This window comes from Sciurus carolinensis, chromosome 16, assembly GCF_902686445.1.
Source record: "Sciurus carolinensis chromosome 16, mSciCar1.2, whole genome shotgun sequence".
NCBI lineage: Eukaryota > Metazoa > Chordata > Mammalia > Rodentia > Sciuridae > Sciurus > Sciurus carolinensis.
In genome coordinates, this window is record NC_062228.1 from 44,438,478 (window position 1) to 44,454,323 (window position 15,846).

Here is a 15,846-nt window from a genome sequence, read left to right on the forward strand (position 1 = left end):
AAAAAATGAAATGGTAACTACATGGTAAAAAAAAATAAGACTCATAAGACTCCCCAAGAGATTAATTACTGTTTAAACAAAAATAAAAACAATTTAATTTTGAGTTTATAACATATATAGAAGCAAATTTTGTGAAAATAATAACCTTAAGGCCAAAAGAGAAGTAAATAGAATTATTAAGCTTCCTAAATTCTGTGTAAAGTAATATCACTTAAACAGTTATTAGGGTAAGTGAAAGATATACACTATAAATCCTTTGAAAAAGATTAATAAATGTCAATAAAACACTAGCCATATCAAGAATGAAAAAAAAAACCACTGGTGTACATACTTTAGATATCAAAAGAATAAGAGGAAGTTACTAGCTTTACAACAATAACTGAAAAATTGGATAAAATGTATAAATTCTTGGGAAAATACAATTTGCTAAAACCTACCTAAAAAATCTCAAAAAGTGACTGGATGCCATGCCACACAACTGTAATCCCATCAACTCTGGAGGTGGAGGCAGCAGGATCACAGGTTCTAGGCTAGCTTCAGCAACTTAGTGAGGGCCTAAGCAACATAGTGTGACCAATCTCAAAATATAAAATAAAAAGCTGGGGATATAGCTCAGTGGCAAAGTACCCCTGGGCTCAATTCCCAATACCAAAAGAATTTTTAAAAAATCTGATAAATTAATCTATTATTTAAAAAAGAAAAAACAGAGCTGGGAGTATAGCTTCATGGTAGAGTGCCTGCCTAGCATGCACATGCACAAAGCACTAGGTTTAACCCTGAGTATTGCAATAACAAAATAAAAAGAAAAAAGTTCTGACAAAGAAATGCTGATAACCGGTGGGCTTTATCCATCAAGTTCTGCAAGCCTTTAAGAAAGCAATAAAACCAACTAGATATGGTGGCGTGCCCCGTAGTCCCAGATACTCAGGAGGCTGCGGCAGGAGGATCCCAAGTTTGAGGCCAGCCTGAGCAATTTAGACTCTGTCTCAAAATTCAAAAAGATTGGGGGTGAATTCCACTGGTGGAGTGCTAGCCCTAACCCGTGAGTTCAATCCTTAGTAACACAACATATACAGAGAGACAGAAAAACAATAAAATCAATGTGTAATAATATAGCTCAGTGCTACAGCACTTGCCTACCATGAGAGAGGCCCTGGATTTGATCCCCAGTACCATAAGGACACCATTAAAAGACTGCAAAACCAACTTTCAAAGAGGGAGAATATATTCACAGTATATATATCTGGCAGAGGATACTCATCGAGAATCTTTAAATAACTCATACAAATCAATAAGAAAAAAGTTACCCACTAGATATTCATATATTGCTGGTGGGACTGCAAATTGGTGCAACCACTATGGAAAGCAGTTTGGAGATTCCTGAGAAAACTTGGAGTGGAACCACCATTTGGCCCAGTCATCCCACTCCTAGGTTTATACCCAAAGGACTTAAAATCGGCATACTACACTAACAGCCACATCAATGTTTTAGCAGCTCAAATCACAATAGCAAAGCTAAGGAACCAACCTAGTTGCCCTTCAACAGATGAATGGATACAGAAACTGTGGTATATATACACCATGGAATATTACTTAACTTTAAAGAAGAATGAAATTATAGCATTTGCCGGTAAATGGATGGAACTGACAAATATTATGCTAGTTGAAATAAGCCAATCCCAAAGAACGAAAGGCCGGATGTTTTCTCTGATATGCGGTTGCTAATTCACAATAGGGGGTGGGGAAGAATAGAGATATTTTGGACTAGATAGAGGGGAGTGAAGGGAGGGGAGGATGCATGGGGGTAGGAATGATAGTTGAATGAATTGGATATTATTACCCTATGTGCATATGTGATTACATGACCTGTGTAACCCTACATCATGTACAATCAGATGAATGAGAAGTTATACTCCGTTTATGGATGATATGTCAAAATGCATTCTACTGTCATGTATAACTAATTAGAAAAAATAAAATATATTTAGAAAAATTACCCACTACATAAATGAGCAAAAAAATTAAAAAAAAATTTTTTTAGTTGTCAATGGATCTTTCATTTTTATTTATTTATATGTGGTGCTGAGTATTGAACCCAGTATTGAACCATGTATAAAGATACATGCCAGGCAAGCACTCTACCACTGAGCCGCAACTCAAGCCCAAATGAGCAAAAATTTAAAAGCACTCAATGATAAAACTATGTAAAGTTAATCAAGGGAATGCAAATTAAAACCAACTTGTAGTAATACCATACAACCATCATAGGTGCCAAAAAGGCAAATACCAAATGTTAGCAAAGATGTAGAGTACCAGAATCCTCATACACTACTAATAGGAATTTTACTTGGTAGAAATATTGTGGGAAACTGGTAGTAGCTAATGCAATTTAACATGTGACCATATGATACAGTAATCCCACTCTTAGCATATATCCCACAGAAATGAATACAATTTTGCCCAGATAATGTTGTAAAAATTAATCAAAGCAAAATTAACAATAGCACTCAAATTCCTATTGCTACATTTATGAGTTCCAATGAAGTAGGTATTTTGGCATTCACATTTTTTTTTTGGTACTGGGAATTGAACCTAGGGGCATTTTGCCACTGAACCAAGTCCCCAGCTCTTTTTATTTTTTGTTTTGAGATAGGGTCTTGCTACATTGCATAGGACCTGGCTAAGTTGTTGAAACTGACCTTGAACTTATGATCCTCCTATCATAAACTCCTGAATCACCAGCATTATACCCCAGCCCCACATTCTTTTTTTTTAATTTATTTTTATTGTAAACAAATGTGATGCATGTTGTTTCTGTTTGTACATGGAGTAACAGCATGCCATTTGCATAATCATACATTTACATAGGGTAATGGTGTTTGAATCATTCTGTTATTTTTTCCTTCACCCCCACCCCTGCCACCCCTCTTTTCCCACTATACAGTCCCTCCTTCCTCCATTCTTGCACCCCTCCCACCCCTCATTATTTGTCATCATCCGCTTATCAGTGAGATCATTCATCCTTTGGATTTTTGAGATTGGCTTATCTCACTTAGCATGATATTCTCCAATTTCATCCATTTGCCTGCAAGTGCCATAATTTTATTATTCTTTATAGCTGAATAATATTCATATATATATATATATATATATATATATATCTCACAGTTTCTTTATCCATTCATCAATTGAAGGACATCTAGGTTGGTTCCACAGTCTGGCTATTGTGAATTGAGCAGCTATGAACATTAATGTGGCTGTATCTCTGAAGTATGCTGATTTTAAGTCCTTTGGGTATAGGCCGAGGAGTGGGATAGCTGGGTCAAATGGTGGGTCCATTCTAAGTTTTCTAAGGAATCTCCACACTGCTTTCCAGAGTGGCTGCACTAATTTGCAGCCCCACCAGCAGTGTATGAGTGTACCTTTTTCCCCACGTCCTCTCCAACACCTACTGTTGCTTGTATTCTTGATAATCACCATTCTAATTGGGGTGAGATGGAATCTTAGTGTAGTTTTGATTTGTATTTCTCTTATTACTAAAGATGGTGAACATCTTTTCATATGTTTGTTGATTGCTTGAAGATCTTCTTCTGTGAAGTGTCTGTTCATTTCCTTAGCCCATTTGTTGATTGGGTTATTTGTATTCTTGGTGTAGAGTTTTTGAGTTCTTTATAGATTCTGGAAATTAGTGCTCTATCTGAAGTATGAGTGTCAAAGATATTCTCCCACTCTGTAGGCTCTCTCTTCGCATTGCTGATAGTTTCCTTTGCTGAGAGAAAGCTATTTAGTTTGAATCTGCCCCAGTTATTGATTCTTGCTTTTATTTCTTGTGCTATGGGAGTCCTGTTAAGGAAGTCTGATCCTAAGCCAACAAGTTGAAGATTTGGACCTACTTTTTCTTCTATAAGATGCAGGGTCTCTGGTCTGATTCCGAGGTCCTTGATCCATTTTGAGTTGAATTTTGTGCAGGGTGAGAGATAGGGGTTTATTTTCATTCTGTTGCATATGGATTTCCAGTTTTCCCAGCACCATTTGTTGAAGAGGCTATCTTTTCTCTATTGCATATTTTTGGCACCTTTGTCTAGTATGAGAAAATTGTATTTATTTGGGTTTGTGTCTGTGTCCTCTATTCTGTACCATTGATCTACTTGTCTATTTTGGTACCAATACCATGACGTTTTTGTTACTATTGCTTTGTAGTATAGTTGAAGGTCTGGTATTGCGATACCCCCTGCTTCACTCTTCCTGCTAAGGATTGCTTTAGCTATTCTGGGTTTCTTATTCTTCCAGATGAATTTCATGATTTCTTGTTCTATTTCTGTAAGGTACATCATTGGGATTTTAATTGGAATTGCATTGAATCTGTATAGCACTTTAGGTAGTATGGCCATTTTGACAATATTAATTCTGCCTATCCAAGAACATGGGAGATCTTTCCATTTTCTAAGGTCTTCCTCAATTTCTTTCTTCAGTGTTTTGTAGTTTTCATTGTAGAGATCTTTTACCTCTTTTGTTAGATTGATTCCCAAGTATTTTATTTTTTTGAGGCTATTGCAAATGGAGTTGTTGTCCTCATTTCCCTTTCAGCTGTTTCGTCGCTTGCATATAAAAATGCTTTAGATTTATGCGTGTTGATTTTATAGCCTGCTATTTTGCTGAGTTCATTGATGAGGTCTAGAAGTTTTCTGGAGGAGTTTTTTGGATCCTCTAAATATAGAATCATGTCATCATCAAATAGTGACAGCTTAAGTTCCTCTTTTCCTTTTCATATCCCTTTAATTTCTATAGTCTAATTGCTCTAGCTAGAGTTTCGAGGACAATGTTGAATAGAAGTGGTGAAAGTGGCCGAGTTCTACAAGACTTTCAAAGAAGAACTTATTCCATTACTTCTCAAAGTATTCCAGGAAATAGAAAAGGAGGGTACCCCACCAAATTCATTCTATGAAGCTAATATCACCCTCATATGCAAACCAGGCAAAGACACATCAAGGAAAGAAAATTTTAGACCAATATCCTTGATAAATATAGATGCAAAGATCCTTGACAAAATAGTGGCAAACCATATCCAAAAACATATTAAGAAAATTGTGCACCACGATCAAGTGGGGTTCATCCCTGGAATGCAAGGATGGTTTAACATCTGTAAATCAATAAACGTAATCCATCATGTCAATAGACTTAAGGATAAGAATCATATGGTTATTTCAATTGATGCAGAAAAAGTGTTCGACAAAATACAACACCCCTTCATGCTCAAAACACTAGAAAAAATAGGGATAGTAGGAACATACCTGAACATTGTAAAGGCTATTTATGCTAAGCCCATGGCCAGCATCATTCTTAATGGAGAAAAACTGAAACCATTCCCTTTAAAAATGGGAACAAGACAGGGATGTCCTCTTTCACCACTTCTATTCAACATTGTCCTCGAAACTCTAGCCAGAGCAATTAGGCAGATTAAAGAAATTAAAGGGATACGAATAGGAAAAGAGGAACTTAAGCTGACACTATTTGCTGATGACAGGATTCTATATTTAGAGGATCCAAAAAATTCCCCCACATTCTTTTTGTATCCTACATTGACTTTGAGCTTAGCTTTTGATTTGATGCAGTTGGAGGTTTGGAAAACACTTTTATCTTGAGGTCCTCTCCCTCTTACTTGTATCTGCTATCACATGAAGAAGCCATGTTTAGTTTTCTAAAGGATAAGAGGCTACATGAAAGAGAATAAAGAATCACCATAGTAACAGCTATGGGATAGTTTTAAAAAATTGGAGAAATCTTCATAATAAATCCAAGTATTTACTAATAAGGGAACATTTAAATAAGCTATGATATATCTCTACAATGGAATATTATTCACTCTTTTTTTATTAGAAGGAGATATTCTATCTATTTATGTGCAAAGAACTCCAGGATGTATCAGTAATGTGAAAAGAAAGGAAGGTGCAAAAGAATGTGTATAGTACACCGCCTTCTACATAAAATAGGAATGGCAGTAAATATAAGGGTATAATAGAAGAATCACTTATATAGGGGGAAGAAAATTATATTCCACCACTAGAATTTAGAAAGGATAAGCTTATGTTCATGAAACGGAGCAGTGTGAAGAGGAACTGTAGTGATAAAATGAGAAAGATAACAGGTTTGCTTCTATTGTCTATTACCACCCAAAGACAAAAAGCACCCCAGGAGTGAGGATATTCTCTTGTTTCCCATAACACTCTGCTACTCCTCCATCTTAATCCAGTTAACCCCCCTGAATTTTCAGGGAACTGTGAGGAAGAACAATTCTTGGAGAAGCTTGTAAGGAAAATGAAGTTTAGGCTTCTGACTTTTGGACATTTTTTATGGTGTCCTGGGGTGCAGGGCTCTCCCAACTAAGGATGCCAGTGAATGTCTAGCTCAGCAACACTACCTTTTGGGAGTTGGGTACTGTCCTACTGGGTGTATTATACATTTGGAACCAGTAACTTATGTATAATGATGTTTCTCCCACAGGTGGAATGCAAGATCCAGGAACCTTGTACTATGATACACTCTAGATGATTCATGTATTTAAATGGGAAGAAGAAAACCATAAAAGTACTAGATGAAGCCAGGCACGTTGGCACACTTCTATAATCCCAGCTACTCTGCAGGCTGAGGCAGGAGGATCAAAAGTTCAAAGCCAGCCCCAGCCACTTAGTGAGGCCCTAAGCAACTTAGTGAGATCCTGCCTCAAAATAAAAAATAAAAAGAGCCGTGGATGTGGTTCAGTGGTTACGTACCCCTGGGTACAATCCTTGGTACCTTCCCCTCCCAAAAAGTACTAGATGAAAATATCGTAGATTTTTTAATGACCTAAGACAGGGAAAGGCCTGTCTAATTATGACTCAAAAAATCAGACATTACTAAGTGAGATGGTATAGCCCTGTAATCCCAGCTACACCAAAGACTGCAGCAGGAGGATCTCAAGTTTGAGGCCAGCCACCGCAACTTAGCAAGATCCCCCATTTCAAAGGGGTTGAGGATGTAGCTCAGTGGTAGAGTTGCCCTGAATTTAATCCCAATATCAAAATAATAAACAAACTCCCCAAAACCTCAGAAGTCATAAAGACAGAAAAGATGGATGAATTTAATGGTACATTTTTTTTTTTTTATGTCTGCATTGGTAAGTGATGTAAACACAATGTCCTTCTGGCATTGCAAGCGGAAAAGGCTTTAGCTTTATCCATAGGTCTGAGCGTTACAGTTCAAGAACAAAAGATAGTCATCCAAAATCTTTAACTCATATAGATTAATAAGGAAAAGAGGAGTTGGCAGAGTTAGGAGGCTCTTCAGGCAGTTTGATCATAACAGATCAATTCAATTCCATATGACAATATGTAGTCATTAGAAGTAAATTACGGGCTGGACACGGTGGTGCACTCCTATAATCTCAATGGCTTGGGAGGCTGAGGCAGGAGGATCCTGAGTTCATAGCCAGCCTCAGCAACTTAGTGAGGCGCTAAGCAACTCAGTGAGACCCTGTCTCCAAATAAAATATAAAAAAGCACCCCAGGGGGTTCAATCCTTAGTACCCCCCCAAAAAGAAAATAAATAAATAAATAAAGGAAGTAAACTTATCACATGCATTACATGCCATATGTTATAAAAGATGAGTACATTTCGTAAATCATAACTAGCTATAAATAGATATACTTAAGAAGGGTGCTACAAAAATCAGGAATATATCTACCACAATGACCTAAAGTGATGTTATTACTGCATTTTATCATTTTAAATGGCCAATTTCCTCTTTATCAATTTTTTTATCCAGTTATGTATTTAGCAGTACTGGGGATTGAACTAGGGCCTTACATATGCTAGGCAAGTTCTCTACTACAGAGCTATACCCCCAACCCTTTTTGATTTTTTGAGACAGGGTCTCAAATTTGTAATCCCCTTGAGTAGCTGGGATTATAAGTGTGCACTAAAGACTTTTTACCTTAATGTGCATGACTAGTTTTGTCATTATTGATTATGGAATGATTAGCAGTACAAAAATTAATAAAAGTTGATCTTCAAATAGTAGTTGAAGTCAAAGAAACTTTTACTTTCATGGATTCTCAGGGTATTTTATCAACAGTTGCTGCATCATGTGTAATGAATGGCTTTACTGTTGTCTAAAGTTCTAAAATTCTAAACAAACTATATTTCTATAGTTAGGCAGAAATAGCTTTTAGTCTGAAAGTAATGGCTAAAAGCAATTTTAGTTACTCTGCCTGTATGAGGAATGGATTCTCTGGTTGCCTTTTCATATTCCTATAAATACATTTATTTTGCCCTGTAGTCACAATGATTTCCAAACAGCTGTAGATTTATCTTATACCAGTGTTCTTACTTTATATATATCATCATAATAAAATTTGTGAGGAAAATGTTTTATTGCTGTTCTTTAAAAAAATCCATTCATCTCTACTAGGTTGCCATTGGCTCAGAAAAATATGTTGGTTATTACTTGACCTACCAGGGAATCCAGCAATGAAAATATTGCCTTTTTCTTCAAAATCTCTGTGGTGTATTGCTTATATGTCCCTGGATGTGCTCACCACAGTGTATTGGCAATACCTGCATATATACATTAATTTTCTTACTGGGCTACAATAATTTCAGGGAGCAAATATGTCTACTTTTATTTTTTTTTTCATGGTGCTAGGGCCTCATGCATGCGAGGCAAGGACTCTACCAACTGAGCTGCATCCCCAACCCTCTACTTTACTTTTTTAAAGTTTTTTGTAGTTGTAGATGAACAGAATGCCTTTATTTTATTTGTTTATTTTTATGTGGTGCTAAGGGTTGAACCCAGTCCCTCACACTGCTTGGCAAGCACTCTGCCACTGAGCTACAGTCCCAGCCCCATCTACTTTACTTTTGAATGCCTCTAAAATCTCCTGACATGGGGCCATGACCTTCCTAAATTTCTGATATTTGAGCTAGAGATCCATTTTCAGAAATTAGACCATGGAAATAACTGTACATATGCTGAAACACATATGTACAAGGTAAATTCCATAAAACATGATTAAAAAATTTTTTTTTGATACCAGAGATTGAGTCCAAGGGTCCTTAACCACTGAGCCATATCCCTAGTCCTTTTTATGTTTTATTTTGAGACCGGGTCTTGCTAAGTTGCTTAGGGCCTTGCTAAGTTGCAGAGTCAGGCTGTGAACTTGCAATCCTCCTGCTTCAGTCTGAGGAATCACTGGGATTACAGGTATGCTCTACCCATGCCCAGCCATAAAGTGTGATTTACGACAATTTTTACAAAATGGAATCTGAAACATCAGATTGTGTTGCATAAACTGTGATATACCAGAAGGAATGCTTCTAAGCTTAAGAACAGTGTCCATGGCACATTGAGGAAGGACAGGGACCAGACTCCTAAATGTATCACTATCTGCCACCAAGTTAAAAAATATAGGAAATGTTTTATCCTGAAATACAAGCAGGTCTTAATGCTAATTTAATTTTAAAAAAAGGAAACACTAACACTTAGACACATCTATGAGATGTGTAATGCCTTTTTGTTTCCTCCTGTGATCCCTCTCTTGGAGAAAAGTAGAACTGAGGGAGGAAGTAGGAGTCATGAGACACCAGGCTTTCACTAGTAACTCTCCCACAGACCAAGTCTGATGGTGCTCCACATCCAACCACCTGAATTAAGAGAGATTAAAACCATTTTGTTCCTTATTTTGAAAGAGAAAGGTCAGGTTCCCTTCTCTGTGGGATTCATTATTCCCCAAGTTCACAGTAGCATACTAAAGTACATTAGGCTTATGTAGGCGGTCCAGTGAAAATTTCATTGGGGGGGGGGGGGAGGATGAGAATTCCTGACTTTTGTGCCTCCTTTATTCTCAAAGAGCCTACTTTGGGTTTTAGACTAAGGTCTAAACTTCTGATCTGATTTAAACTCCTGATGAGATCTGTAAATCATGGCCTCAGATAAAAACTGTTACACTCAAACTGTCTGTCACTCTTGGGAACTGAGCATTACACGAATTAATCCTTTCAATGCTCGCCAAAACCCTTTAAGGAGTTACTATTTTCTCAAATTAAGAGTATTAAGAACAAAGGCAGAAAAGTTAACCCACTAGTCCAAGGGGCTGGGGAGATAGCTCAGTTAGTAGAGTGCTTGCCTCGCAAGCACAAGGCCCTGAGTTCGATCCCCAGTACCGAAAAAAAAAAAAAGTTAACCTGCTAGTCCAAAGTAAATGTAGTAAATGTAGTAAATGGCTGAGTCTGTTTAGAATCCAGGTAGTCTGGTGACACACTACTCCATCAATCATGCACAATTTCAGGTCACAGTTCAGTAGCACTGTCCGACACAATCCAGGAAGGTTGGGGCAGGAGTATCGCAAATTCGAGGCCAGCCTGGGCAAATTAGTAAGATCCCGTGTAAAAATATAAAGGACTAAAAATGTAGCTCGGCAGTAGAGCGCATGCCTACCATTGTGTGAGGCCCTGGGTTCAATCTCCAGCACCGGGGTGGGGGTGGGAAGAAAAAGGAAAAAAAAGTAACACCGTTTCTGACCATATTGCACGGTCAGAATTAAACAGTGACGAGAACACATGACGCGACCATTGGGTCACAATATGATTGTAATTTCGCACAATCTCAAAACTCCACACCCCAAATTCCGCAGAAGTCTCTCACACATACACACGTCACATAACATCAGTCCTCCCTCTTCTGAGTGCCGCCCGAAGCTTGAAGTTCAGACCGACCGGGCCTCCAAGAAGATCTTTTCCCATCTTCACCCCAAAAGAGCTAGTCAGTCCAGGGTGGAGCCCGATCAGACGGAACTAAACTGAGAGAGCTGTGCTTGTTTCACGGACCAGATAGCCTAACGCTTCCAACCTGCCCATCCAGCCAACGTAAAGAGGAAGTGATTTTTTACAGAAAAATAGAGTTGGACCGCGAAGGCCTCTGGGAGCTGTAGTCCTCAGTAAGAAAGCGGCGGACCTATTCAGGTTTCAGTACCAACTTGCACTCCCAGGATCCTGAGAAAGGGCTTCAAGGGTGGCAGCTCCCACAACATCTCTAGATGATCCTCCAGTGCGGAGCCGCGTGCCCTTAAATGCCGCCTTTGGCATTCACACAGCTCGTAAATAGCTCGGTCCTGCCGGGTGAGCCGCGGGGTCCTCTGGGAAGTGTTGCCCAGCTTCTAACGGATCGGAGCTAGTGCTGCTCTCTGCACCACCACTGCCACCGCCGACCTCGGTGGCTCGTATCAGAATCCTCACGGGCTGTGCCCCTTGGGCGGCGCTGGGGAGTGAAGTCGCGGCCTGTGTTGGTGGCCTGGGTGGTGAGTCCTCGGAAGGCCTGGAGCTCTGAGCCCGGGACTCTTTGTGCTGGGTGGGAGTACGGGCCTGCGGACCCGGCGCAGGTGTCGGAGGAGGAACGCGGTGAGGGGCGACGCCTGTGCGGTTGGTTTCCTGAGACCGTGGCAGTGGCGTGTGAAGGACCGTGACCGATTAGCGTGCTGTGATTGGCATTTGTGCTTTCCCTTTTATGTTTCGTTGTGAACGTGGTTGCGAACATGCACGACTGTGGGCTCGCGAGTGAATGAGAACCTCCGAGGATGGAAGGTAGGGTTGGTGAGACTGAACGAGTGCTGCATTTCTTTCGTTTTGGTAATTGGAAGTATGTTTCTATATGAAACATCAGTAGCCCCAACAATATTCAACTTTGTTTTCATATATTAGTCAGTTGGTTTTATGTATTTGCAAAATTCATTCTCCTTACTCCCTTCATTCCCCAAGTCTCAAATTACAGAAAATAAAAACCATTCATAATTCTACCAACTTTGCTACCACTGCCAAAATTTATTAACCATCTTTTTACCCTACCTTTTGTAAATGTACAGGCATGCATTTGTTTTTACGTTTGTGCATAATGACTTAAATATTGCAAGCATACTTATACTTATTCTATAGCCTGTTTTTCATTTAACAATATATAAATAGTACCATTAAAACTATTATAAATTTATGCCCTCAATTTAGTTTTTTATGTATACCTTTCAATACACTTATCCCTGTTGAGTAGTTTGGATCTTTTCAACTTCTTGCAATTATAAACACTGTGCTTATCAGGAACTATTTGGCACATTTTATAGTGCTCATTTTTTGTTACTTTTTTTTTTTGAGGAGGTGGGTAGGCTCCTAGAAATGGAATTGATAATTCAAAATGTATATTAAAGAATTCCTAAATCTCTCCAAGTATTCCCAGCCTAAGATTCTAATAATCTGCAATATTATTGGCATACTATAAGACTGCCTGTATCCATACACCCATGATAACAATGGATATTATAAATAATAGTAATCTTTGTTAACCTCATGGCTACAATTTTTTTGCATAAAAATTTAATTTTCAATTATTGGGTTACTACTGAAGTCAAGTATTTTTAGAAATCTTTTTTATTTTGGGTGAATTTTTTCTGAAGTAGTGTAATACTTTCAAATTTCTTTCCAGAGTTGTTCTATTAAGGATCACTCATAGAGTCACCACGTATTAAATGCTGTGTAGCAGGTACAAATTTTAGGTGCTTGGGACAAAGGAGTGAACAAGAGACAAACCTCCTGATATCATGGTACTTACACTGTTGTGGGCCAGATAATAAACAAGGTAAGTAAATTAAATATCAAATTTATTAAATGGTGAAAAATGCTAAGAGAAAATATAATGTGGGAGCATATTTAGAATTAGAGATGGGAATTAGAGTTTTAGATGGGGCAGCCAGAAAAGGCATCTTAAGAAGATAGTAATAAAGACATGGAGGAGTAAAGGAACAATTTATGTGTATAACTGAGGAAGGGTTATCACATGCAGAAGGAATAAGAGTTGTAAAAGATTCTGAGCTGGCAACATGCTTGTTACAGTGAGGAGACTGATGTGGCTGAAATAAAGCAAATGAGGCAGGGGAAGTTATGGGAGAAGAGAGAAGAAAACTGAGTGGAGAGAAGGGCAGATCAAGTTTGGCCTGTGGCCCTTAGAAGTGATTTTGACTTTGATGGGAAGCTGTTGGAGAGTTTTGTGCACGCGAGTGATAGTATTATCTGTTTACACTTTGCTAGTCATGCTTTGTCTGCTCTGGTAAGAATGGACTATGGAGAAAGAATGAAAAAAAGGTAGGGAGGGAGCAAAGCAAGAAGCCAAAAGACCTGTTAGGAAGCTATTGCAGTAATTCAGGATATTCAAAAAATTTCCTAAGAAATAAATTTCCTTCATCAACTTTTACTCACTCTTCTGTATTATTTGTGCAAGAAAGCCTGAATAAATGGATTCTTTCCATTTGTAGGGTTTTGGGATATCGAATTGGTTCCTCTCATCTCTTAGTTCTTCTCCTTATTACCATTATATATTCATCAATTTTAACATCTTTTTCATGTTTCAAATATTTACTGTTACTTTCTTTTAGAAGCTCAAATTCCTCATCTTTGACCACCCTTCAAGATGGCTTCTGAGTCCTTGTAACACATCCCCAGTGGTCTTTTTTTTTTTTTTTTTAATTTTTTAGATGTTGATAGACCTTTATTTTATTCATTTTTTTTTAAATGTGGTGCTGAGAATCGAACCCAGTGCCTCACTTGTGCTGAGCAAGTGCTCTGCCACTGAGCCACAACCCCAGCCCACCCCAGTGGTCTTTGATAGTGTCCTACATTTCTGTGATGACAGGATACCACAGGTCATTTTGAATATTTCCTGCTCTACCTAGGCATGAAATCAGAGTGTTTTTCTGTGGTACCCTGATGTCTTTTAGTGGGAAATGATATTTTAAGACCACAGTTATTGAGCTGGGGCTGTGGCTTAGTGGTAGAGTGCTTGCCTGGCATGTGAGGTACTGGGTTCTATCCTCAGCACCACATTAAAAAAAAAAAAAAAAAAAAAAAAAAAAAAAGAATAAATAAAATAAAGGTATTACCTAGGCCTAAAAAATAATAATAATAATCCCACAGTTATAGTGCTTATTACTATTATTTCTAGTTTTTGTGTGTTTATGTGAACAGAGCTAAGAGATTTTTTAACAGCTCAATTAAGGTATAATTCATATATATTTTACCCATTTAAAGTAAACAAACCCAAGACTCTGTCTCAAAATAAAAACTAAAAAGGGCTGGCTGGTGATGTAACTTAGTGGTAGAGTACCCCTCGTTTCAACCTCCAGTTCCTAAATAAATGAAGTGTACAATTCCATTTAAAACATACACATACATCAGGTTATGGAACTATCCACAATAAAATTTTAGAGCATTTTTGTCCTTGCTAAAAGAGACATTGTACTCATTAGCAGTTATTCCAGTAGCATTTCCCTCATTCCCATTCAGCCTAATCAACCACTAATCTGTTTTCTGTCCCTTTACTTTTTTTTTTTTTTTTTTTTTTTGAGGGGCTGGGGATTGAACCCAGGGCCTTGTGCTGGCAAGGCAGGCACTCTACCAACTGAGCCATATCCCCAGCCCCCTTTACTTTTTTTTAAGCCTGTTCTAGATGTTTCATAATACATGATGTCAGATAATGTGTGACCTTTTTGGACAGACTTCTTTCACTTGATATGTATTCATTAATCTTGTAGCAGGAAATATATTCTTTTTTTTTTTTTTTGGCAGTACTGGGGATCAAACCCAGGGCCTTGTGCTTGCAAGGCAAGCACTCTACCGACTGAGCTATCTCCCCAGCCCAGGAAATATATTCTTAAAAAAATAGACATCATGAGTTCATACTGTTTTTTCTATTATTGAACATTACCATTGCAGGATTTTAAGTTTTTGGGGTTTTTTTGTATTTTTTATTGACTCACGTATGTATCCGTATATGTATATACAAATAAGATAGTTTCATGCTGGTCTCTGGAGCACACCTGTAATCCCAGCAGCTTGGGAGAAATAAGGTAGGAGGATCAAAAGTTCAAAGCTAGCCTCAGCAATTTAGCAAGACCCTAAGCAATTTAGTGAGACCTTATCTCAAAGTAAAAAAATAAAAATAAAAAAGGACTGGGGATGTGACTCAGTGGTTTAAGTGCCTCTGGGTTCAATCCCTGGTACAGAAAAAAAAAAAAAAAGAAAAGAAAAGAAAGAAAAGTTTCAGAACAACTTTATCAGTATTTACATTCCTACTGAATATAATTTCACTTTCACTTTGTTGTTGTTGTTGTTGTTGTTGTTGTTGTTTTTGGGTACTGGGAACTGAACCCAGGGGCACTCAACCACTGAGCCATATCCATAGCCCCTTTTTTGTATTTTATTTAGAGGCAGGCTCTCACTGAGTTGTTTAGGACCTCACTAAATTGCTGAGGCTGGCTTTGAACTTGTGATCCTCCTTCCTCAACTTTGTGAGCCACTGGAATTACAAGCATGCACCAGTGCCTCTGGCTCACATTTCTTTATAGGTCTATTTGTTATAAGGATAGATCCCTCTAAGGAAGTATAATCCAATTATTGTGCTTTTAAAAAACTAGAAGTAATTTCTTTGCTTAAGCTATAAACTTGATAAATGATTCACTTTATTTTGCTTTTGATTTTTAGGTATAGCTTTTATTTTAATGTGATTTAACTTTGTTTTATAATTGTGTAAAGCAACATTTACATGGTTGGAAAGTCAAATATATAAAACCAAGTATCTTAAAATATCTATATATATAACAAATATAAAGAGCAAAGAGAAGTTTTGAGTTTATTCTCTTTGTGTCTCTACCACCTTGTCCTTCCATACTCCTTTTAGTAACTTCTAAAAATTTGTTAGTGTTTTGGTTTTTATTTATTTATTTATTTATTTAAGTTGTAGATGGATACAACACCTGTACTTATTTTTATGTGTTG

At 37.8% G+C, this 15,846-nt stretch overlaps 1 protein-coding gene across 8 annotated transcripts in view; it reads left to right on the forward strand.

The window, feature by feature from the left end:
- LOC124966346 (zinc finger protein 569) overlaps positions 1–15,846 on the forward strand; it is a 63,946-nt gene that overhangs the window by 1,302 nt on the left and 46,798 nt on the right. For 3 of the 8 annotated variants that reach the window (XM_047527460.1, XM_047527458.1, XM_047527457.1), the window contains exons 1-2: positions 10,868–11,613; positions 12,503–12,655. The exons of 2 other annotated variants lie outside the window; for them this stretch is intronic. The gene's annotated coding sequence lies outside the window, so the exon portion shown is untranslated. Of the gene's footprint in view, positions 1–10,867; positions 11,614–12,502; positions 12,656–15,846 lie in introns of those variants that run through there. 3 more of the 8 variants (XM_047527461.1, XM_047527463.1, XM_047527462.1) reach the window with 3 other exon arrangements.